General features: G+C 43.6%; 1 pseudogene; it reads right to left on the reverse strand.

The window, feature by feature from the left end:
• The window catches only part of LOC115097149, a 98,178-nt pseudogene extending 75,573 nt beyond the window's left edge, over positions 1-22,605 (reverse strand).
• Between the last annotated feature and the right edge of the window lie 1,962 nt (positions 22,606-24,567).

Genomic DNA, 24,567 nt, shown 5'->3' on the forward strand with positions numbered 1-24,567 from the left:
TGCTGTTGTGATATTTTTACTTCAAAAGACCGTACTTTGAGAGTGTTTTTTCATGTAAAATCTTTTATTATAAATGCATAATTTGAAATTGTGTGTGGAGAGGGCCATGCATGGCTGGCAGGAGGACTAGACGTACTAGGTGAGCGCCTAGGGCACCAGATGTGGGAGTGGTACAAGGGGTGGCATTTTTAAATGTGGTCGAGTTGTTTTGAGAGGTGGCTGCAGAACAGAGATCTGTGGTTGTCTCAGGTCGCAGTATGTTAGCATGGTTGGTATTCGGGCCATTGGTGGTAGCCTTGGGAGAGGAGAGACAGAGAGAGGAAAAACATGGGATGCTCTGACGTCACTGCCTAGGGTGACAGCAGACCCTAGCACCAGCCGTGGCCAGGGCCGGTGGAAGCACTAGGCAGCCTAGGTGGACGCCTAGGGCACTACTGGTCTGGGGGCAGTGACGGCGTGACATCTCCTTCTTCCCACTCATGTCCCTGGGAGAGGAAGTGGCGGGTCCACCCAGGCAGGAAGAAAAGACCATGCAGGAGAAAGAACAGGGCATCACCCGGGCCATTGCAGGAAGAAGCAGCATTGGGACCAGGTTCGCGAGGCATTCGAGCACAGGAAGAGGAGGAGCAGCAGCAATAGTGCCCATGCCTCCACGCAGGCGCATTCCTCTGGTCGTAGCAAGAAGAGGCATCATCGGCTTAGGTTGAAGCGCAGGAGGAACTGCAACAGTGCCCCCTCTCCCCATAGGACACAGAGCAGCAGCTTCCCGCCCCCCCCCCCCCCCCCACAGTCTCAAGAAAAATGAAGAGCCCATCTGCCGTGGGTGCTGAAAAAGGAGTCTGTTGCTGGACTTGTACTTCTACTGGGGAGGGGGGAGGAAGTGAATGAGTGAGAGCATGTATCTCTGCCAGTCTGTGAGGGCATGTTTGTGTCTGTGACTGTGAGAGCAAATCTGTGTGTATCTGTGAGAGCATGTGTGGGTGTGTGTCTGTGTGAGTGAGAGAGCATTTCTCTGTCAGTGAGAACATGTCTGTGTGTGTATATCTATGACTGTGTATGTGTGTGTCTGAGAGCATGTCTGTGTCTGTATGTGTGAGAGCATGTCTGTGTGTATGTTGCTGTGTCTGAGAGAGTATGTCTGTGTCTGTATGTCTGAGAGCATGTCTGTGTGTGAAAGAGCATGTCTCTGTGTATGTGAGAGCATTTGTTGTGCATTCATGTGTGTGTGAGTGCATGCCTGTCTGTGTGTCTGTGAGAATATGTCTGTGTGTATGTTGCTGTGTCTGAGAGAGTATGTCTGTGTTTGTATGTGTGAGAGTATGTTTTCTGATTGAGCATATGTTTATATATGAGAGAGTTAGATTGTGAGGTCAACCCCTCACCTCTCCCTTGCTAATCCACAACAATTTCAGAGCATCTGGAAATCAAAAGATCCCAGTTATGAACAGTCAGGGATTTTTTATCCTTTTTAAGTACAGGATGGTGTTTGAAATATGTATTTATTTATTTATTTATTTATTTATTTGCAGTTTTTATATACCAACATTTGTTTAGTAACTTCACATCGGTTCACAGAGAACATAAAATTGCAACCGTGCTAAGGAATATAGGGTTAGCAACAGAGCATTACATTTGACACATTAACATTAACAGAGCAATACAATTAACATATTAATTAAGGGGAGAGGGGCAGGGGAAGAAAAGAGCATAACTATATGAAAAATATCTGAGCATAAACGTGATTAAATAAGATAAGATGAACAAAAGAGATACTAATCAGATTGCAGTATGATGCAATTTAGATAAATAATGCAATATCATGGATCTTATATACAAATTGGAAAGAGGTTGGAACAAATGGAAAGAAGCTGTTAGATCATTGCTATGTTGTGAATAACTGGGGGTAAGGGTAGAGCACTTATGCGAATTCTAATGTGGAAGAGGTGAGAGTGCATGTGATGTGAAAAAAATATAGATTAGGTATATGCTTGTAGGAATAGTCATGTTTTGAGTTTTTGCTTGAATTTTATTGGGCAGGTTTCTTGACGCAATTCTGGCATCATGTTGTTCCAACAGATTGGCCCAGCTATGGTAAATGCACGTTTTTTAGTTGACTCAAGAGTGAATGTTTTGTGAGAGGGGGTGTGTAGAATTGCGGCATGTTGCGTTCTGGCGGGTCTGGTGTGCTTGTAGAAGTGTATATCATTATTGAGCCATGTCATGTTTTCAGTATGTAGGGTTTTCTGAATTAAGGATAAAGTTTTGAACATGATTCTCTGTGCAATAGGGAGTCAGTGTAGGTCTCTGAGTATGGGAGTGATATGTTCCGATCTTTTTGTATTGGTGAGAATGCGTGCTGCTGAATTTTGAAGCATTTGCAAAGGCAGTATGGTACTTTTGGGGAGGCCCAGGAGGAGGGCATTACAATAATCTATTTTTGAAAAGATGAGTGATTGCAGTACTGTGCGGAAATCATGTTGATATAGAAGGGGTCTGAGTTTCTTTAGGGTAGGTAATTTGAAGTATCCATCTTTGATCGTATTGTTGATGTGCTTTTTAAAGTTGAGGTGGTTGTCTAATGTGACTCTAAGGTTTCTAACATTATTTGTGATAGTTATTTATTTATTTATTTATTTATTTATTTATTTATTTAAAGGCTTTTATATACCGGAGTTCATGCACTAGTGCATACCACTTCGGTTTACACAGAACAAGGAACAGAAAATTACATCAAACAGATTGAACAATTAAACAAATATACAATTACATCCAACGATTGGGTATAAATAACATGGCTAACTTAGTAGGAACTTAGAGTTTGAGGTAAAGGAGAGAAATAGTACCAAGTGGTAACAGAACAATGTTAATAGCTAAATAATAAATATAAATAGTAAATACAAATTCTTATAATAAATACAGGTGCTTACAGATTAGTCTTCATGAAAAGTTTACGTCTACAGAATAGGGTTAAGTAAATAAGAACTGGCGGTTATTTCTATAGGAGTGAAGACTTCAAAAACTGAGGTTACATCTGGATTAAGAGGTATTGGTGTAGCATGCTCAAATATTTAATGATTTGGAATTGTGAGACCAAGGATAAAATTAGGAGTTGTTTGATATGGTCTTGGAATATGGTCGGCGCGAGACACCTGGCGCGAGACGCCAGGGAATTAGTTGTTAGTTTTATAGGCTTGCTTGGCGGAAATGATGTTAGCCGGGTGGGCGGGTTCGCTGGCATCGGTCTGTGGCGTGTTTGAGCGGCAGAAGGCACGGGCTCCGACTCGGACCCCGATGGGTCTCCCGGGCCGATTGCCACGAGCTAGGAGGGTGCGAGCAACGCGGAGATGGAGGGAGGCAGGTAGGCTTGGAAAATTGTTATGAGTTTTAAATTATTGAATGTTATTCTATTTCTCAGCTGTTTTGAAATATTCTTTCTATTAATATGTTTTGTCTTCTATTAATGATTTATATTTCCTGATTTTATTATTTGATGTTTTGTGAGGAATTGTAATATTTCTGTTTTTCCATTGTTGCACTGCGTTATAGACAGGCCTATTGTGATTAACAGTTGGGTTTTTGTCTGCACGTTTGCATTAATACTTTATGATTACTTTATACTGCGTTTTTCTGAGGGTCTGTTTGTATTTTCCATGTGTGACTGTGTTGACATATTCTGCTAGTGTGTAGGTTCTGTATAGGGATCTATAGCAACCTGGCTTTTTCTGTTTTCCTAATAATAAATGTATTGGTGTTTTAGGGCCTGGTGTAATAATTGCAGTTTTGCCTTTTCATAAGTAGGGTTGTTACTGTTTGAGTGCTGGCAGTTATTGGAGTTTTGATATGGAAGATTTACTGTATTGAAATTGTAATTGTGGCTTTCTGAGGACCAAATCCATACCCAACATACATTACAGTAGACCTATGTTGCGGTCTCCACCGCTTCCCCCTTGCTAGCCGTGTTCAGGGCTCACCTCCGAGGTCGGGAACGCCGCCTCCGCGGCTCTGCTGAGCATTCAGGGCGTCCGCCATTGCTGGGCCGTCTCGCTGCCGCCCCGCGCGCACGCGGGGACGCGCGTTATGGACGTACGCTCACCGGAAGCCTGACCCCGCCTGAGCTGACCACGCCACGCCCCAAGCCCGATATAACCGGCGTCCCTCAGTCATCTCATTGCCTTGCAACGAGGGTCGCTACAGTGTGTAGTTCTTAGTTGCACTTCCGTTGTCCTGCTTCAGCTACCGACCTCTGCTCGTTCCTGACTCTGCTTCTGCCTGCCGCCAGCCACCGACCTCTGCTCGTTCCTGACTCTGCTTCTGCCTGCCGCCAGCCACCGACCTCTGCTCGTTCCTGACTCTGCTTCTGCCTGCCGCCAGCCACTGACCTCTGCTCGTTCCTGACTCTGCTTCTGCCTGCCGCCAGCCACCGACCTCTGCTCGTTCCTGACTCGACCGCTGCCTGCCGCCTGACTCAGCCCACGGCTTCTCTGCCGCAGCTGCTTCACTCCTGTCCTCCAGACTGTGCCTCCTGCAGGCCTGGGCTGGAACTACTGCCAGACTGTCTTGGGTCCCGAGACCTTCTACTTCCTGCCAGGCTCTGGCCTACTCGCTGCTGGCTCCTGTCTTGCACCCTGCAAGTTCCAGTCAAGACATTACTGACTCTGATCCTGCTTCCGCTTGCTCTGTGCTCCCTGGCCTATAGGCTCTTGCTACTGGACTCTGTGCTTACTCCTTGCCCGGGCTTTCCTAGAGAGACTACACTGTGCAGAAGTCCCAAGGGACTAGGACCCTACGGGCTCCTCCTGAGGGGTCCTGGTTCCCGGGTGAAGAGCTTAGCTGCACTCCCAAGGTTCTGGGACCCTACGGGCTCCTCCTGGGGGGTTCCCGGGTGAAGACCTGTGCCTGTGGCTCCGCCTCCCGAGCTACTCTACCCAGGGTGGTTCGTCTCAAGGGTCCACTCTCGAACCGCAGCTACCCAGGCTGCAACAACCTAATACTAATTCCAAGGGTCTTTTTTACTTTTTCGCAGGATTTTTCAGCACTGCAGGCAAATATAATATATATGTTGTAAGTGATATTTTTACCTCAGAAGACTGTAGTTAAATGTTCTTGTTCATGTAATATCTATTATTATAAATGCAGAGTTTTTAATTGTGTGTGGAGAGGGTGTGAGCAGGGGGTGGAGGGAGGCAGCAAGCTGAAAGTTTTGCCTGGGCGCCTAATACCCTTGCACTGGCCCTGCTACTCTTGCCTGCCACCTGAACCTGACCTTTGCCTTGGACCTTACCATGCCTGTTTGCCGCCTGCCCCAGCCCTTGGCCTGTTCCTGGTATCTCCTGTTTGCTGCCTGCCCTGACCGTGGCTTGTCCTTGGACTCCTGCTTGCTCAACCGCCCTAGGGAGCCACCTAAGCCCTGCCAGCTGCGAGAGCCCAAGGGCTCAATCTGTGGGGGGGGCAGTTGATATAGGTCAAGCTCCAGTCTGTCTTGATCCAGGCCGTGTTCGCCAGTTGTCGGTATAGACCTTGTAGGTTCATCTACGAGGCTGCATCAACTATGCCACAGTACTAAGGGTTCACAGGCACTCTGCCCATCACAACCACCTCTTGAGTATTGTGTGAAAGTTTGGTCACCACATCTCAAAAAAGATATAGCAGAATTAGAAAAGGTACAGAGAAGAGCAACCAAAATGTTAAAAGGGATGGAACTATTTTCCTATGAGGAAAGGCTAAAGAGGTTAGGGATCTTCAGCTTGGAGAAGAGACGGCTGAGGGGAGATAGGATAGAGGTCTATAAAATCATAAGCGGAATGGAACAGGTGAACGCAAATGAATTGTTTACTCTTTCAAAAAGTATAAAGACTAGGGGACATGCAATGAAGTTACTAAGTAGTATATTTAAAACAAATAAGAGGGGGAACTCTGCAGGTGAGAGGAGTTGCTGGGCTTCCCACTTTCTCTGCCCAGGTTCAGGGGGCCTCCCATCGGTGGTGACTGACTGGGCAGGTGAGCCTAATTCCCCAACTGATCCATCCGGAGGCGTGGCAAGTGGCTGCCGGCCCTTTAAATCCAACAGCAGGGTGGTGCCCCTCCGCCACTGGTGCCCCTCCGCCTAAGCCATGTGTGCCAAAGGGGCACGCGGCTTTGTCCGGCTTCGTTTGGCTTCATCTGGTTCACCTGGCCCGTTTGTTTTATTTGAATATCTGCTCCTGATTGAGTTATGGCTGTTAAATGGGAAAGAAAAGGAAAGCAAAAATAACAACTTCATCTCCTAATCTACAATCCCCCTGAGGTCCGATGGACGTCACGATACAAGGGTGAATGAGACGCCTATTGAGGACTGCAGGGGGGGGCGGGGCGTTTTTTCTGCCTCTTTGAGTCCTGGCGAAGGTCCTTCTTCTCCTCCACAACCACCAATTATTTCAGTTACTGATGTCATTAAGGTAAATAATCTAATGACTCCTGGTGGTAATGAATGTGATTTGTCAACTAGACATCTTCAGGCTGAACTTATACTATCTAATCAGTCTTCTCTTATTACTGATGATACTACGTCTGTGGATGCAGGTAGGCTAAAACAGCCTGCTGAAGCTCCTCCCAGCGTCACGCTTATTGATTTGTGGAGGACGATATCTAAACTGGACTCTAATGTCGCACAAGGAAATGCATATTTGTCTTCCTTGGTTAATGCCAATAGAATTTCTATTGATGAGCAGAGTAGAAAAATTTTTGGATTAGAAGCTGCGGTTGGTTTACTATCTTGTAAACTCCAGCTAATACAGAATTCAGAAAATATGCATATTAAGGATAATTTGGCTTTGCATAATGAGTTTGATGATATTGAAAATTTTATGCAGTAAACTCCTTTGTTGTCACCATATTGTGGCCAGTGCACAGTGTGATGCTGAGTTTCTCATTGGGGCTAAGTATACCTGCTTATTACTTATAAGTATTGTAGAAGGCTTCTGTGTATAATTCCTGTCTGTGATTCATTTCATTATAGACAGATATTATTATGTCTATACACAACTATTCACAACTATACACAACAGATATTATTCTGTCTATACACAACTACTAGGCCTCTCACTATTCACCTTGACTCTTTTCAACGCCCAATCCCTCTCAAAAAAAATCCCACATTCTAAATGATTATCTCTCAGAGGCCAATCCAGACATCTGTGCCATCACAGAAACTTGGTTAAGACCCACGGACTCAATACTTATAAATCAACTTCCCACACAAATCTATGATATATTCTCGATCCCAAGACATAAGAAAAGAGGAGGCGGACTGCTTCTTGCAGCTAAGAAAGGCCTAAAGATAATGCTTCAACAATCCCTCTCAATCTCGAACCTAGAATGTGCATATTTCAAATCCAAACAGCTCCAAATATGCCTTATCCATGCTCCACCTGGAAACTTAGAGGCCGACCCATCTCCCTTCATAGAATATATTGCCAAACACATCAACTATGACTCACCTGCACTAATAATGGGAGATTTTAATTTACATGTAGACTCGAACAAACGCTCCACTAACTGCGAAACTATCCTATCTTCACTTAAGCACATGGGCTTCAAACAGATCATTGACAACCCAACTCATAAAGCAGGCCACACTTTGGATTAGATTTTCGTGAACGATGGCCTCTCTCTCTCATCCCCTCCAACCTGTACACCCGTACCCTGGTCGGAACACTTAATCATCACAACGGTCCTCAAGACAGCAGACACTCTCCCCCCATCATTCCCCAAAACCACAATTCACTTCAGGAAACTCTGCTCCTCAGAAGTCTTAATCAATCATCTTGATAAGGAACTGCCACAGCTCGACCTCTCCGATGCAAACATAGCTGTCACTTCATGGCATGCTATCACCAACAAAGTCGCAGACCAAACCTGCCCACTAACCACCAAGGTGCTTCTCAAGGCCCAGGACAACAGAAAACCCTGGTTCACACCCGAACTGAAGGCCATCAAATTAGACCTCAGAAACAAAGAACATATTTGGCGCAGAAATCCCTCTACCACTACCCAAGCAATCTATAAATCCACCCTCAACAAGTATAGGAACACCATCTTCAAAACAAAGAAAGACTTCTTCGCAAAAAAAATTCACCACTTCATCTTTGACTCTAAAGCTCTTTTTTCATACGTCTCCGCTCTCACCAAACCCTCCCCTCCATCCATTCCAGACGACCAAGCTCTCTCCAAAGCTACAGAACTGGCCAACGTCTTCGAGAACAAAATTATCAATCTCACCAAACAGTTTTCCACCCCCAATCCACCCACCCCCCTCTCGCCGACCTCAGTATCTCAACAGAACACTAGGTTAGATTCCTTCGAGTCTACTTCATCACTCGAAGTTAATAATATCCTAAAGAAACTCAAACCCTCTTCCCATCCTCTAGACACCATCCCATCAAACTTTCTCATTTCAATACCTAATACCATAGCGAAACCCATCGCAGAAATCATTAACTGTTCATTAATCCAAGGTCAAGTTCCCGACTCTCTCAAGCAAGCCATATTGAAACCTCTCCTAAAAAAAAACCTAATCTATCAACATCTGAACCAGCTAACTTCCGTTCCATAGCCAACTTACCCTTCATTGCTAAGATTATGGAAAAAATAGTTAATAAACACAGAGTCCCTTCTGATATCTCTCATGGACTACATCTTCTTGAGCTCGGAAAAAAGACAACATAGAAACATAGAAATGATGGCAGAAGAAGACCAAACGGCCCATCCAGTCTGCCCAGCAAGCTTCACACATTTTTTCTCATACTTATCTGTTTCTCTTAGCTCTTTGGTTCTATTTCCCTTCCACCCCGCCATTAATGTAGAGAACCTCACCTACTCATTCTTCTCGACCTCTCTGTGGCCTTTGATACGGTCAACCATTCAATCCTTGACCGACTAGCTATCATTGGTATTTCAGGCACTGCCCTCGACTGGTTCCGTTCATTTCTCAGCAACAGATCATTCAAGGTAAAAATCAATAACAAAGAATCTCAGCCAATCAGCTCTAACCTAGGAGTCCCCCAAGGTTCTTCCCTCTCACCAACCCTTTTCAACATTTATCTTCTACCTCTCTGCTTCCTCCTTTCTAAGCTGAAAATCAAACATCTTGTATACGCGGATGACGTTCAAATTCTCATACGGATTAAGAAGTCCCTACAAAAATCTTTAATCTTCTGGGAGACTTGCTTTCAGGAAATCAGCTCTCTCCTCACTAAACTCAACTTAGTCATCAACAAAGACAAGACTGAATACCTCATTATCTCCCAGGAAGACAACCCCTTTGCTAAAAAGACAACCTCCCTTAGAACAGGTCAACCACAAAAAGACTACAACTCTCTCCCTAACCTCCCTTCTACTATCCTGGACAACCTCAAAAACACATCCTACGTAAGAGATCTAGGTGTACTCCTGGACAATCAGCTGAACCTCAAAAGATTTGTTAAAAACACGACTAAAGAGTGCTTTTTCAAATTACAAGTTCTGAAAAAGCTAAAACCCCTTCTGCACTCTCACGATTTCTGCCTTGTTCTACAATCAATCATCCTCACCAAAGTTGACTACTGTAACTCTTTGCTGCTCGGTCTACCAGCTACCACCATTAAGCCTTTATAGATGTTACAGAACTCAGCAGCCAGGATCTTGACTAACTCTAATAAGAGAGACCACATCATGCCCATCCTCTACAACCTCCACTGGCTTCCTATCAAATACAGAGTCCTCTACAAAGTTCTGACCATCATGCACAAATCCTTACACAACACAACCCCAATTGATCTTACCTTTCAGCTGCGCACCAACAACTCTACGAGACCGATTAGAAAAGCATACCAAGGCACCCTCTTTGTCCCTCAAGCCAAAACCTCGCTAAGGAATAGGGCACTTTCCACTGCAAGTCCTACCCATTGGAACACCCTCCCACCAGACCTCAGACTAGACCCCTACCCACATTCCTTCAAGAAAAAACTGAAAACATGGCTATTCAGCCTAGCGTTTCCCTGATCCCGCCTGCTAGCAATCACACTTTCGCTATTGCTCACATTAACTTCCCTTGGCAACTATGATTTGTTTTGTAAACTATCAATCCACTCTCTAACCCACCCTTAAATCCACCATTCAATTTGGATCCTTTTTTCTTACCCTCCTTCCCCCTTATTTATTTTATTTATTTAAAGGCTTTTATATACCGGAGTTCATGCACTAGTGCATACCACTTCGGTTTACACAGAACAAGGAACAGAAAATTACATCAAACAGATTGAACAATTAAACAAATATACAATTACATCCAACGATTGGGTATAAATAACATGGCTAACTTAGTAGGAACTTAGAGTTTGAGGTAAAGGAGAGAAATAGTACCAAGTGGTAACAGAACAATGTTAATAGCTAAATAATAAATATAAATAGTAAATACAAATACAATTACATCCAACAATTGAGTATAAATAACATGGCTAACTTAGTAGGAACTTAGAGTTTGAGGTAAAGGAGAGAAATAGTACCAAGTGGTAACAGAACAATGTTAATAGCTAAATAATAAATATAAATAGTAAATACAAATTCTTATAATAAATACAGGTGCTTACAGATTACAGTCTTCATGAAAAGTTTACGTCTACAGAATAGGGTTAAGTAAATAAGAACTGGCGGTTATTTCTATAGGAGTGAAGACTTCAAAAACTGAGGTTACATCTGGATTAAGAGGGATTGGTGTAGCATGCTCAAATATTTAATGATTTGGAATTGTGAGACCAAGGATAAAAATTAGGAGTTGTTTGATATGATTATAAAAGCGAGAATGATTCAAGTTCTGGGACGTGGTTCTGAGCTAGACCTTTACGTGTAGGCTTTTGTAAAGAGCCAGGTCTTGAGTTTCTTGTCCTCCCGCCACCATCCTCCCCCGCATTCTAGCCCAAAACCATTCGATGCATTCAACTGCTTGTTAACTTTAACTTTAATGGCTTTTTGCTAGGCAACTAATATAAGATGTTTAATTATATACCATGTTACTTAATGTTTTTATATGTTCTAGGTTCTATGTAATGCTCTCAGGCAAGTTTAATTGTTTCACTGTAAACCAGTTTGATTTATATCCAATGCAAGAAGATCAGTATATAAAAAACCAAAAAGAAATAAAAAGAAAGAAATATTCTAGTATATTAATTTGCTGTTTCTGCTTTAGAGTTAAGATTTAAAAACAAAAACAAAAAACACTCCAGCTTTTAATCTGATAAAATCAATCTCTCATTTGGAGTTAGCTGGCACTAATAATCTCTGTTTAAATATTAATATTGGGGCATAAAGAGCTGAGTAGAAAAATTTACAAAAAAGGACAAACAAACTTCTGGAAGTGACCGGTACTACCTGGATTGGGTGTGGCTGTCTCAGAGCTTGGGGGAGGTAAACTTTGAGAAGCAGGGGATACATTGTGGGCAGTGCACAATGTGGAGCTAGGGAGCACTAAAAATTCTTGTGTCCAACTAAGTAAAGGTTTAACTTAGTTAAGCGTAGTAAGCCAGTCGGGGGGAGGGTGTTATTAAACTAAATTGCAGATACAGAGTACTGATAACATATGTGACCAAGGGTTAACTGTTTGACTCCCTCCCATCCTACCCCTCTACCCACCCACCCCTGGGTTGTTTTTCTGATATAGTCTGCCTAAATTCATAATTGGCAACAAGATAAATTAGGAAATTGGTATTTCCTTAGGTTTTAACCATCAAATTACCAAAATGAGGACTATCCAATGTAACTATTGTGGAGCCTTTATTCTGAGGGAACTCATCTGGAAACTTAGGGCTTGCCCCATTTGTTCAGAACTCTCTTCCTTGAAAAAGGAGTTGGCTGAAGTTAAAGCTCAATTAGCTTCAATGAAGAGAGTCTCATTCTCTTTACAATATTCAGGATTTAATTCCCCATTACCACAGAAGAAACAAAAGTCAAGGATAAAGAGATTTACAGTGGGCTCAGGCAGAATAAGACCTGTGACCCACAAGCACCCGTTCTTGACAGCTGTGCAACCCAGAAGTCTACCCCCTCCCCCCCATTCACACAGGGCATTAAGGAACTCAATAAACTCAATTAAAACAAGATTACAGAGGGCTCTGGTAGAATTGAACCTCTGATGCAGAGATTCTTGAGAAAAAGATTGAAGTGTTATCTGAAAAAGAAGAAACCCAATGCATACAGGAATTCCAGATCAGTAACCAAAGGAAAAAGCTCATTGTGCTGCATGAATCTGTCATCAAAGGCACTAATCTGTTCCCTTGCACAAATGCAAAAGGAAAGGGAGAAGTGGATAACAAAACTCAAGTAAAGTCACAAAAGGAGTCCAGGAACAGCAGTAACCTGAACGAGGAAAGCTGGAAAGCTATGAGCACAAATGCTTGTAGTTTGGGCAATAAAATCCCAGATCTGCAAGCCCTAATGGTGGAGACGGACTTGGACATTGTTGCTGTCACGGAGACGTGGTTCACGGAATTTCATGATTGGGATACGGCAATACCTGGGTATAACTTGTTAAGGAAGGACAGAGAGGATAGGAAAGGGGGAGGAGTGGCTCTTTATATCAGAAACAATATCCAAGCATCTGAGCTGCAAGGAAGATGGGGCAATGAAGAAGCACTGTGGGTCAACCTAAAAAAATATGGGACATCCATTTTTATTGGAGTGATTTACAGGCCTCCAAACCAAAAGGAAGAGCTTGACAGAAATCTGGTTGAAGACATCCAAAAGATGGGAAAGAAGGGAGAAGTGGTGATTGTTGGAGACTTTAATTTGCCGGATGTAGACTGGAGAATCCCATCTGCAGAATCTAACAATAGTAGTGAAATAGTGGATGCTCTGCAAGGAGCTTTGTTCAAACAAATGGTAATGGAACCCACAAGAGAGGGAGCTATACTCAATTTAGTGCTCACTAATGGAGATAATGTCTCTGATGTCCAGGTAGGCGCCCACCTCAGCACCAATGATCATCAAACGGTATGGTTTCATATCGCACAAAGGATACGGAGAAGAAGCACACAGACCCGAGTTTTGCATTTCAAAAACACAGACTTTGATGAAATGGGGAAGTTCCTTGAGGAAGAACTAGTAGGCTGGGAGAATGAGAGAGATGTGGAACAACAGTGGACCAAACTAAAAGGAGCAATTACCAAGGCAACTAATCTTTATGTCAGAAAAGAAAAGAAAAGCAAAAGAAAAATGAAACCTATCTGGTTCTCCAAGGAGGTGGCTGACAAAATAAAGGCTAAAAGAACAGTGTTCAAGAAATATAAAGGATCCCAAAGGGAGGAGCACAAAGAAGAATATCTGGTAGAACTGAGGAGACAAAGAAAGTAATCAAGAAGGCAAAAAGTCAAGCGGAAGAAAGGATTGCCAAAGAGGTAAAGAGAGGTGACAAAACATTTTTCAGATATATCAGTGAAAGGAGAAAAGTTCAAAGTGGTATAGTGAAATTGAAAGGTGAAAAGGATCAATGTGTGGAGAGAGACGAAGAAATGGCAGAAATATTAAACAAATACTTCAGTTCTGTGTTCACTATAGAAGACCCTGGAGAAGGACCGTTGCTAGTTAACAAGAAAATAGAGGGGAATGGAGTAGATGTAACTCCATTTACAGTAGACAATGTTTGGGAAGAGCTGGGGAAACTGAAAGTGGACAAAGCCATGGGGCCTGATGAGGTTCATCCCAGGATACTGAGGGAGCTCAGAGATGTGCTGGCGGGTCCACTGTGTGACCTGTTCAATAGATCCCTAGAAACGGGAGTGGTGCCGAGTGATTGGAGAAGAGCAGTGGTGATCCCGCTTCACAAGAGTGGAAACAGAGAAGAGGCTGGTAACTACAGACCGGTTAGCTTCACCTCGGTGGTGCGAAAAGTAATGGAGTCGCTGTTAAAAGAAGGAATAGTGAACTATCTACAGTTGGAAGAATTGCTGGACCAGAGGCAGCATGGATTCACCAGGGGAAGATCCTGTCAGACAAATCTGATAGACTTTTTTGACTGGCTAACCAAGGAATTGGATCAAGGAAGAGCACTCGATGTCATCTACTTGGACTTCAGCAAAGCTTTTGATATGGTTCTGCACAGGAGACTGGTGAATAAAATAAGAAGCTTGGGAGTGAGTGCCAAGGTGGTGGCCTGGATTGCAAACTGGTTGACAGACAGAAGACAATGTGTGATGGTAAATGGAACTTACTCTGAAGAGAGAGCGGTGTTGAGCGGAGTGCTGCAAGGGTCGGTGTTGGGACCGGTCCTGTTCAATATCTTTGTGAGCGATATTGCGGATGGGATAGAAGGTAAGGTTTGTCTTTTTGCGGATGACACTAAGATCTGCAACAGAGTGGGCACACCGGAAGGAGTGGAGAGAATGAGACTGGATTTAAGGAAACTGGAAGAGTGGTCAAAGATATGGTAGCTGAGATTCAATGCCAAGAAGTGCAGAGTCATGCATATGGGGTGTGGAAATCCGAATGAACTGTATTCAGTGGGGAGAGAAGGGCTGATGTGCATGGGGCAGGAGAGAGACCTTGGGGTGATAGTGTCTAATGATCTGAAGTCGGTGAAAAAATGTGACAAGGCGATAGCTAAAGCCAGAAGAATTATGGGCTGCATAGAGAGAGGAATATCGAGTAAGAAAAGGGAAGTGATTATTCCCTTGTACAGGTCCTTGGTGAGGCCTCACCTGGAGTACTCTGTTCAGTTCTGGAGACCGTATCTCCAAAGGGACAGAGACAGGATGGAGGCGGTCCAGAGAAGGGTGACCAGAAAGGTGGAGGGTCTTCATCAAATGACTTATGAGGAGAGATTGAAGAATCTAAATATGTACACCCTGGAGGAAAGGAGGAGCAGGGGTGATATGATACAGACTTTCAGATACTTGAAAGGTTTTAATGATCCAAAGACAACGACAAACCTTTTTTGTTGCAAAAAAATCAGGAGAACCAGGGGTCACGATTTAAAACTCCAGGGAGGAAGACTCAGAACCAATGTCAGGAAGTATTTCTTCACGGAGAGGGTGGTGGATGCCTGGAACGCCCTTCCGGAGGAAGTGGTGAAGACCAAAACTGTGAAGGATTTCAAAGGGGCGTAGGATAAATACTGTGGATCAATAAAGTCTAGAGGATATGAATGAAGAGAAGAGGCATGGGAGTGGCTTGCGGGAATGACGGCTACTACCTAGAGATGAATATCCTTATTCAATAAACATACACATGGTTAATGCGACTCCAACATTGCTCTATGCTTCAACGGCAAGAGGAAACGTGGAAAAAAGGATTTGCATCCACATAAAAGCAGAGGAGTAGCTTGCTTGTTACGGCGGTTACTACCCCAAACCAAAAATGCCTGATACTTCACTTTCAATGCATATCCAGCATAGCTCTCTGCTTCAACGGCAGGGGGAATGAAGAAAAGATGTTTTATATTCAGACATATACCAACAAGGACTGAATTACATAGTCTGGGTAAAACAAATAAGCATGGGTGTAGGAGGGCGAGAGAGAGCAGGAGAGACGACTCAGCCACCTACCATCTTGCTGCTGCACGGAGGAGGCTTGTTTTGGTGCTCAGCTGGCTGAGCGGAGCCACCAGAGGGCGAGGCAGGAGGCGGGACTGGAAGCCGCGAATAAGAACCACCGCTCTGCAGCGCGTAGCAGAGCTGGCACGTCGCTGAAGCCGCGCACGCTAAAGGGGCGCGCGCAGTCAGCGGGCTTTGCCGGGCTTCGCCGGATTCGCCAGAAGCTGATTTTCCAAGTAAGATCTATAATTCTCTACTCTCTTTCGGGACTATCAGCCTGTTAAGATATCCCTTTGGCATTTAGAGGAGAAGCTGATAATCTCTTAATATTTGTATATGACATTATGTCTCCTAAGCGTAAGGGTAGGGTAAGAGTATTTCCTGCTCTCCCTTCACCGTTTTCCCTGCAACAGGAGATTACCAACTTCATGGTCTCACCTATACCATTAGTTAAAGGTGCCAAGGAATCTGATGTGTCAGGGGTTCAGGGAGGATCCCCTGTACCTGCAGAAGAGGCTTCCTTAAGCCCTAACACCGGGCTTCCGCCAGTTCATAGGCTGAGGGAAGATATTCCTGAACAAACTGAACATAACAACGAGGACTCTGAACATATTGTGGGTAGTTCTCAGACCCACAGTGGCAGTTCGGAGGAAAGAAGTGACAAATTATCTAACCCCCTTAATTTAAAAGGGGAGGAAGAGAAACTGTCTGTGGCTTCCCCAAGCCCAGGGAAGGGAACATCTATGCCTATTAATCAGTTAACAGGAATTCCGGCTTGCCCAGAACCAGTAACTATGGACTCCTTGTGGGATATGATGGCCGGCATGATGTTAAATATAAAGGGATTGGAAAGGAAATTGGATACTTTACATGATAAAACCCATCAGGAATTTCTTACTAACCAAAATCAGATTAAAGAAACCAATGACTGGTTAACGTATTTAGAAAATCAGGAAAGGAAATACTTAGAATTTCAGGCTGCAGTAGTAAAAGATAGGGAAGCTTTGAATAGAAGAATTGAAATGCTTGAGAATAATACCAAAAGACTCAACCTAAGGCTCTTGAATTTTCAGAAAATAATAGGGGAAGATCCCCTTATTACCCTTAAAAAATTTATGGTTGAACAATTGGGTTTTTCTTTGGAGCAATCCCCAACTATAAATAATTGCTATTATCTTCCAATTAAGAATGAAAATGCTAGAAATGATATGTTTCAGGGAGATCTATCTAATTTCTTAGAGGATTCTTCTGCAAATATAATTAGTTGGGGAACACTTTTAGTAACTTTGTATTCCATTACTGATGTTAACAAAATAATGAAAAAATATTTCAACAAATATCCAATTTCCTTTCATGATAAGAATGTAAAAATCTTTCCAGATTTAGCATCCTCTACACAATTGCGGCAAAAAGCTTTTTTAGCCTATCGCCAGGAAGTAATATCATTGGGGTTCACATATACGCTTCGTTTTCCTTGTAAATGCATATTAAAACGACAGGAAGATATGTATATATTTTTTGCTCCCGACCAGTTAAAAAGTTTCCTAGATCACTTGAGAGTGCCCACATCTTCCCCGGTGTCCATTTAGAAATAAAGAGAGGTATAGATATATCCCAAAAGGTTTACTTATTATTAATGTTTTTCCTTTACTCTCCCATATGATTTTGGCTAAGATCCCCTCCGTTTTGATTGATATGTATATGGGATGTTGATATAGTTAATAGGATATTTTCTTTGTTGTTTTGGATTTAAATAATTGTGATGACAACAACTCATAGTTATTTCAATATGCAATCAATGTTATTATTGTATATATGAAAATTGATAAATAAAGAATTAAAAAAAAAAAAGCATGGGTGTAGCTTGCTTGTTACGGCGGTTCCTACCCCAAATCAAGCCTGATACTTCACTTAGAATACATATCCAGCGCAGCTCACTGCTTCAACGGCAGGGGGAATGAAAGGATTTATTTATTTATTTATTTAACAGTTTTATATACCGAAATTCTTGTAAAAGGTTACAAATCAGTTCGGTTTACATTGAACAGTAACAGTGCTTCAGAAAATGAAAGCAATTACATTGAACAGTAAATTTATATTATTTATATTTAGATTTAGATTTATATTCAAACAACCACTGCCACTGCCATTAGCAATGGTAACATGGAATAGACTTAGTTTTTGGGTACTTGCCAGGTTCTTATGGCCTGGATTGGCCTCTGTTGGAAACAGGATGCTGGGCTTGATGGACCCTTGGTCTGACCCAGAATGGCATTTTCTTATGTTCTAACCAACAAAGACTGAATTCACAGGCTGGATAAACAAGCATGGGAGAAGCTTGCTTATTACAACGGTTACTACCCCAAACCAATTAGCTGGATACTTCACTCAAATGCAGCTCCAGCACTGCTATCTACGATGGTGGGGGTGGAAGGGAAATAGAACCAAAAAAGTTATTTAAAGGGACAAGAGTAACAAAAGTATGAAAAAAAAAAGTGCGAAAGCTTGCTGGGCAGACTGGGTGGACCATTTGGTCTTCTTCTGCAGTCATTTCTATGTTTCTATGTTTCTATATGAAATGTTTAAGACATTCCTTAAAGAAATACTGTCATACAGTGATGACAATATTCCTAAGGTTTCAAAACCTTTTTATTTTCCTAAACGAGCTGGTGGAATGGATAAGGCTCAGAGTGGGAATGTTGATGTGTCATCTTGTTTGGAAGTGTCTACTTTCTTAGAGGAATTTATTGATATCATTAATAATAGAACAACACTTTTTATCTTCATTTTATTGAAACAAGATAAAGATGAAGTGTTCAGGAATTTCTTTAGGAACAAAGATACAATGTTCTGTGGCCAGAAAATTCAAATGTTTCCTGATGTCTCCAGAAGCACACAGGCTCGGAGGAAAGGTTTCTTATCCCTGAAGAGTTAAACTTTGGCTATTGGAGCCACTTTTTTCCTGAAATTTCCTTGTTATTGCTTTATTACTTTTCAGGCTAAAAATGTATTTGTTCTGACCCATTACACTTGGAGACATTTTTGATGGATAACTCCAGTATAAATGAGAATCCAGTTTAGTTATCTTAAGAACCTAGAAGATGTGGTAGGCCTGATTGACAAACTGAAGAGTAGTAAATCACCTGGACCGGATGGTATACACCCCAGAGTTCTGAAGGAACTAAAAAATGAAATTTCAGACCTATTAGTAAAAATTTGTAACTTATCATTAAAATCATCCATTGTACCTGAAGACTGGAGGATAGCAAATGTAACCCCAATATTTAAAAAGGGCTCCAGGGGCGATCCGGGAAACTACAGACCGGTTAGCCTGACTTCAGTGCCAGGAAAAATAGTGGAACGTGTTCTAAACATCAAAATCACAGAACATATAGAAAGACATGGTTTAATGGAACAAAGTCAGCATGGCTTTACCCAGGGCAAGTCTTGCCTCACAAATCTGCTTCACTTTTTTGAAGGAGTTAATAAACATGTGGATAAAGGTGAACCGGTAGATATAGTATACTTGGATTTTCAGAAGGCGTTTGACAAAGTTCCTCATGAGAGGCTTCTAGGAAAAGTAAAAAGTCATGGGATAGGTGGCGATGTCCTTTCGTGGATTGCAAACTGGCTAAAAGACAGGAAACAGAGAGTAGGATTAAATGGGCAATTTTCTCAGTGGAAGGGAGTGGACAGTGGAGTGCCTCAGGGATCTGTATTGGGACCCTTACTGTTCAATATATTTATAATGATCTGGAAAGAAATACGACGAGTGAGATAATCAAATTTGCAGATGACACAAAATTGTTCAGAGTAGTTAAATCACAAGCAGATTGTGATAAATTGCAGGAAGACCTTGTGAGACTGGAAAATTGGGCATCCAAATGGCAGATGAAATTTAGTGTGGATAAGTGCAAGGTGATGCATATAGGGAAAAATAACCCATGCTATAATTACACGATGTTGGGTTCCATATTAGGTGCTACAACCCAAGAAAGAGATCTAGGTGTCATAGTGGATAACACATTGAAATCGTCGGTTCAGTGTGCTGCGGCAGTCAAAAAAGCAAACAGAATGTTGGGAATTATTAGAAAGGAAATGATGAATAAAACGGAAAATGTCATAATGCCTCTGTATCGCTCCATGGTGAGACCGCACCTTGAATACTGTGTACAATTCTGGTCGCCGCATCTCAAAAAAGATATAATTGCGATGGAGAAGGTACAGAGAAGGGCTGCCAAAATGATAAGGGGAATGGAACAACTCCCCTATGAGGAAAGACTAAAGAGGTTAGGACTTTTCAGCTTGGAGAAGAGACGACTGAGGGGGGATATGATAGAGGTGTTTAAAATCATGAGAGGTCTAGAACGGGTAGATGTGAATCGGTTATTTACTCTTTCGGATAGTAGAAAGACTAGGGGACACTCCATGAAGTTAGCATGGGGCACATTTAAAACTAATCGGAGAAAGTTCTTTTTTACTCAACGCACAATTAAACTCTGGAATTTGTTGCCAGAGAATGTGGTTCGTGCAGTTAGTATAGCTGTGTTTAAAAAAGGATTGGATAAGTTCTTGGAGGAGAAGTCCATTACCTGCTATTAAGTTCACTTAGGGGCGGATTTTCAGAGCCCTGCTCGCCTAAATCCACCCAAAACCGGGCGGATTTAGGCGTGCAGGGCCCTGCGCGCCGGTGAGCCTATTTTACATAGGCCTACCGGCGCGCGCAGAGCCCCGGGACTCGCGTAAGTCCCGGGGTTCTCCGAGGGGGCGTGTCGGGGGCGGGCCCGGTCGTCGCGGCGTTTCGGGGGCGTGTCGGCAGCGTTTTGGGGGCGGGTACGGGGGCGTGGCTACGGCCCGGGGCGGTCCGGGGACGTGGCCGTGCCCTCCGTACCCGCCCCCAGGTCGCGGCCCGGCGCGCAGGAGGCCCGCTGGCGCGCGGGGATTTACTTCTCCCTCCGGGAGGCGTAAATCCCCGGAGAAAGGTAAGGGGGGGTGTAGACAGGGCCGGGCGGGTGGGTTAGATAGAGGAAGATGAGGGGAGGGCGTTAGAGGATTCCCTCCAAGGCCGCTCCGATTTCGGAGCGGCCTTGGAGGGAACGGGGGTAGGCAGCGCAGCTCGGCGCGCGCCGGCTATACAGAATTCATAGCCTTGCGCGCGCCGATCCAGGATTTTAGTGGATACGTGCGGCTCCGCGCGTATCTACTAAAATCCAGCGTACTTTTGCTTGCGCCTGATGCGCCAGCAAAAGTACGCCTATTCGGGTTTTTTGAAAATCTACCCCTTAGAGAATAGCCACTGCCATTAGCAATGGTTACATGGAATAGACTTAGTTTTTGGGTACTTGCCAGGTTCTTATGGCCTGGATTGGCCACTGTTGGAAACAGGATGCTGGGCTTGATGGACCCTTGGTCTGACCCAGTATAGCATGTTCTTATGTTCTTATGTTCTTATGAATAAGACCAATTCAATTTTGATTCAGCTCCTCTTTCCTAGTATATTATTTGCCTTACTATGTTTATATGCATATGCTATTCATAGCTATATAAGCATGTTTTTCCTTTCTCCCCCATGATTATTGGGTTAAGTATGCAGTTCTATGTTTTTCCTATGTATATTTATGTATATTTGTTTCCTTATACTGTAATACTTGTTTCCTTTTGTTTTATAATATGCATACATTTTAAAATTCAATAAAGAAAAATTAAAAATAAAAAAAAACAAATAAGAGAAAATATTTTTTACTCAACATATAATTAAGCTTTGGAATTTGTTGCCAGAGGATGTGGAGAAAACTGTTAGTGTAACTAGATTTAAAAAAGGCTTGGACAAGTTCCTGGAGGAAAAGCCCATAAACCATTATTAAGGTGGACTTGGGAAAATCCACCACTTATCTCCAGGATAAGCAGCTTGGAATCTATTTACCTTTTGGGATCCTGCCAGGTACTTGTGCCCTGGATTGGCACTGTTTAAACAGAATACTGGGCTTGATGGACCTTTGGTCTGACCCAGTATGGCAAATTTTATGTTCACACGCGCACACTGCCCACCACAGAACACGTACAGCACAGAACACACACACACACATGTACAGCACAGAACATACACACACACACACACACACACACACACACGCACAGCACAGAACATACACACAAACACACACACACGTAGCTATGTTAATGCATCCAAGTAATTCCTGTTATGTGAATATTCTGTAAATAAGAACTTCTTTCCATAGTCCCTGCATGTTCTTCTCAAGACACTCATTCTTGTTAGAGAAATAGGGTCCCAGCAGGTTTCTGTTAAGGGATCAGGAAGAGAAGGGGATAAGCAGGAGAGACGGGCTGGATCTGTCCTTGCAAACTCTCTTTGCAGACTCTGTCTCATCACACCAGGCTCTGGGTTATTGAAGTTCTTCAGCTCATCTGCAGTTACAGTCATCGTTCATTAATATTAATGTGGACCTTCATTACTCCATGATCCTGATACATCTCTTCTTCCCCACAGCCCTTGGAGCCTTGCCCTGATCTACACCTCACATTTAAAACCAGCCCATGTCCCACATACTGTACATCAATTTGTAGTCAGTGATGAAGATGCAAGGGGTTAATATAATCAAAATAGACCTGGAACAAACTGAGAACCAACCCACATCTTCCCACAGGTTAAACAATGTTAATGAATTTGCAAAAAAAACCTGAAACTTAAATTATCTTGTGTGCTTGACAGTGGCAGCCCTGGGCTTGTAGGTTTCCTAGAGATGGCAGAAGTGTTACCAGAGAACCCGGACTCGCTAAATCCATGGATTCACTGACATTTAAAAGGAAAGCAGGGGCGCAAGGCTGTAGAGGGAAATGCCAAGCTCTGGAGCTGAAGCTGGATCAGTTTATCCCCATGGAGCTGTGTCTCTGAGTGGGATGTGCTGAGAAGGAGAAGCACTGGAGTTTACTCACTGTGAGCTGTTGGAAGCCCCTTCAGCCTCTTCCAACCTGCAGTAAATGGTGCCTGGCTGAGTTTTTGTCTCCTTTGCTATTGCCCTTGTGCCGCTCTCTGGCTCTGTCCTAGGTGAGCACCAACCTGCTACTGTTTGTACACTTTTGGGATTCTGAAAAAGAGCAGGTAGGGGAGTGACTCATTTTCCAGCCTTGTTAGCATATCCCAGGTATTAATAACTCAGCCACAGCTTAGAAACTGGAGCCAGACAGAGGAATCCCCGTCAGAGCACCACCCAGTGCTCTCCTTATACTTGCCACATGAGCCCTGATATCTTACCGCACCAGGTATCCTGTGCTCGTTCAGCACGCTTTGTGTGTGACTGCTTTAGGAGTTGGAGCTAGCAGAGGTGTCAGCAGAGAACTGGAAAACCTAAGAAACAAGAGGTACAACTGGGCAGACTGTATGGATTGATTCGTCCTCACCTGCCTACACCAGGGTTGTTACTATGCATGAGGCCCTTATCTACCACTGGCAGTTGCCCTGGAAGAAGTCAGTGACCTTCCACAGCCCAAGCTCAGGGTTGTAAGCTCTATAGGACAGGCACATGTTAATAATCAAACACCTTTAAGGAAAAGGAAATCAACTTGTAAACCCTAAAGGCTGGAGGATGGAAATGAAGGAAAGTGTGCATCGGGATACCCTGCTTGGTGGCAGAAGGCATGGGATTACTACCCTTAACCAATAAGCCTTCATGCTTGTCTGTCGCAACTGCAACATCGCTCTCCGCTTTGACAGCAGGGGGAGGAAAACTGCATTTATATGACAACCAATTTGGATACTGACTTTTACGTTACGGGATACTGATAGGCAGACATAAAGGAAAAAGCACAGGACCTCTTCTACAGCCAAGTCCAAAAGCAAAGCATGTCAAGCAGCACTGTCTGAATTATCAGGGAGGCTGTTCACCCAGTAAAAATGTTGCATGGGGGTAACCTGCACAGAACAATAGTTACTACCCTTAACAGAAACATGAGGGTAACCTGCACGAAGCGGCAGTTACTACCCTTACTGGAAACATGAGGGTAACCTGCACAGAGCGGCAGTTACTGCCCTTAACAGAAACATGAGGGTAATCTGCACGGAGCGGCAGTTACTACCCTTAACAGAAACATGAGGGTAATCTGCACGGAGCGGCAGTTACTACCCTTAACAGAAACATGAGGGTAACCTGCACAGAGCGGCAGTTACTGCCCTTAACAGAAACATGAGGGTAATCTGCACGGAGCGGCAGTTACTGCCCTTAACAGAAACATGAGGGTAATTTGCACGGAGCGGCAGTTACTACCCTTGACAGAAACATGGGGGTAACCTGTATGGAGCAGCAGTTACTACCCTTAACAGAAACATGAGGGTAACCTGCACGAAAGACAGTTACTACCCTTAACAGAAACATGGGGGAAACCTATACAGAGCGGTAGTTACTATCCTTAATAGAAACATAGGGGTAAGCTCACGGAGCTGCAGTTACTACCCTTAACAGAAACATGGGGATAACCTGCACGGAGCGGCAGTTACTGCCCTTAACAGAAACATGGAGGTAACCTGCACTGGAGCGGCAATTACTGCCCTTAACAGAAACATGAGGGTAACCTGCATGGTGCGGCAGTTACTGCCCTTAACAGAAACATGAGGGTAACCTGCACGGAGCGGCAGTTACTGCCCTTAACAGAAACGTGGGGGTAACCTGCACAGAGCGGCAGTTACTGGCCTTAACAGAAGCCTGGGGTAACCTGCACAGAGCGGCAGTTACTGCTCTTAACAGAAACATGGGGGACAGCTGCACGGAGCGGCAGTTATTGGCCTTAACAGAAACATGGGGTAACTTGCACGGAGCGGCAGTTACTGCTCTTAACAGAAACATGGGGGAAAGCTGCACAGAGTGGCAGTTACTGCCCTTAACAGAAACATGGGGGAAAGCTGCACGGAGTGGCAGTTACTGCCCTTAACAGAAACATGGGGGAACCTGCACGGAGTGGCAGTTACTGCCCTTAACAGAAACATGGGGGAACCTGCATGGAGCGGCAATTACTGCCC

Source organism: Rhinatrema bivittatum, chromosome 8 (assembly GCF_901001135.1).
Source record: "Rhinatrema bivittatum chromosome 8, aRhiBiv1.1, whole genome shotgun sequence".
NCBI lineage: Eukaryota > Metazoa > Chordata > Amphibia > Gymnophiona > Rhinatrematidae > Rhinatrema > Rhinatrema bivittatum.